This window comes from Cololabis saira, chromosome 16 (genome assembly GCF_033807715.1).
Source record: "Cololabis saira isolate AMF1-May2022 chromosome 16, fColSai1.1, whole genome shotgun sequence".
NCBI lineage: Eukaryota > Metazoa > Chordata > Actinopteri > Beloniformes > Belonidae > Cololabis > Cololabis saira.
In genome coordinates this window covers 5,227,786-5,229,604 of record NC_084602.1, presented here as the reverse complement: position 1 = coordinate 5,229,604, position 1,819 = coordinate 5,227,786, and the positions used below count along the sequence as shown (strand labels likewise).

Genomic DNA, 1,819 nt, shown 5'->3' with positions numbered 1-1,819 from the left:
CAAGTCTTTTCCTGACCCTGCACCCCAACCTGGGACTTGCTGATTGGGCCGGAGCTTCGGGAGCTGTGTGCTGGCCTGCGGTCCCCACCCCCGGTCATCCCGTTGCTGCTTCCACCTGCCTGCTGTGCTGTTGCCGTCCCTGACCCACCAGTCTGGCCCTCGGCAGGAGGGTCCCCCCTGATGAGCCTGGTCCTGCTCAAGGTTTCTTCCCTCCTAAAGGGGAGTTTTTCCTTGCCACTGTTTGGCTTAAGGTTTTTCTCCCACTAGGGGAGTTTTTACCTGCCATTGTTTATGTAATAACTGCTCGGGGGTCATGTTCTGGGTATGGGTCTCTGTAAAGCGTCTAGAGACAACTCTGTTGTATTAGACGCTATATAAATAAAATTGAATTGAATTGAATTGAATTAGCATCATTAGCTGAAAACGTCTGTTTAAACTGCTTAAACATCATTCAAGAACATACTCGTGATATTAGATACATTCATCACATATTTAAGGGTTCTTAGGGACATTTTAGGGTAACTCCAGCCCCCTAAAGCAGGTCTAATGGTGTCCATGTTTCCATTTCCCCGTGTTGTTTTTTGAGGTGGAGCCTCGTGGATTGATACTACAACATCATGTGGGTAAAACATTGATACCTGGTTGTGTGGAAGACTGACAGGTTCCACTGAGATTTGAACTCAGATTACTGGAGTCAAAGTCCAGAGTGCTAACCATTACACCATGGAACCCTGTTCAGCTGTTATTGTGGTTTTATTGTGGTCCTGAAACCACAACATGAGTGAAAAGCAATATGCGCCTGAGCATCTGACAGAGTGCTGTCCATGGTGCTAGGAGCGTCTGGGTGTTTAGGGTACCAGGGCCCTGGTCCTCCAGGCCCAAGGGCTGGCTCTTTCACTCCAGTGGCCGGTCGGTGGGGGGGGCTTAAAAGCGGGTCCCCGGGTTCGGACGGTGAGCCGGGTCTTTGGGTGGCTCCAGGTGAGCCGGGTTGTTGAGGTTGTTGAGTTGTTGTTGGGGTGTGGTGGTGAAAGCTCCTGAGGTGTGGTGGTGATGCTGCTGCTGGGGTCTGGTGGTGATGCTGCTGGGGTCTGGTGGTGCAGCTAGTGGGGTCTGGTGGTGGAAGCTCCTGGGGTCTGGTGGTGGAAGCTCCTGGGGTCTGGTGGTGGAAGCTCCTGGGGTCTGGTGGTGGAGCTAGTGGGGTCTGGTGCTGGAAGCTCCTGGGGTCTGGTGGTGATGCTGCTGTTGTGTTCTGGTGGTGGAGCTAGTGGGGTCTGGTGGTGCAGCTAGTGGGGTCTGGTGGTGGAAGCTCCTGGGGTCTGGTGGTGGAAGCTCCTGGGGTCTGGTGCTGGAAGCTCCTGGGGTCTGGTGGTGATGCTAGTGGGGTCTGGTGGTGGAAGCTCCTGGGGTCTGGTGGTGGAGCTAGTGGGGTCTGGTGGTGGAAGCTCCTGGGGTCTGGTGGTGCAGCTAGTGGGGTCTGGTGGTGGAAGCTCCTGGGGTCTGGTGGTAATGCTGCTGGGGTCTGGTGGTGGAGCTAGTGGGGTCTGGTGGTGGAAGCTCCTGGGGTCTGGTGGTGATGCTGCTGTTGTGTTCTGGTGGTGGAGCTAGTGGGGTCTGGTGGTGGAAGCTCCTGGGGTCTGGTGGTGGAGCTAGTGGGGTCTGGTGGTGATGCTGCTGGGGTCTGGTGGTGGAGCTAGTGACTGACATTTTGGTAAAAGGCGGGCATGACGAGAAAAGTCCTGTAAAAAATATCTCTAATATGTTTCTTTTTTCCCTGTAAAGTTGGACATTTTAAAGTGTAGACAAATGGAGAATGACTGGC

The 1,819-nt window shown here is 54.0% G+C and overlaps 1 non-coding gene across 1 annotated transcript; it reads right to left on the bottom strand.

Moving 5' to 3' along the window:
• Nucleotides 1-659: 659 nt before the first annotated feature.
• Nucleotides 660-731, bottom strand: trnaq-uug (transfer RNA glutamine (anticodon UUG)). Its single transcript has one exon. It is a non-coding gene; the product is annotated as a tRNA-Gln (tRNA).
• Between the last annotated feature and the right edge of the window lie 1,088 nt (nucleotides 732-1,819).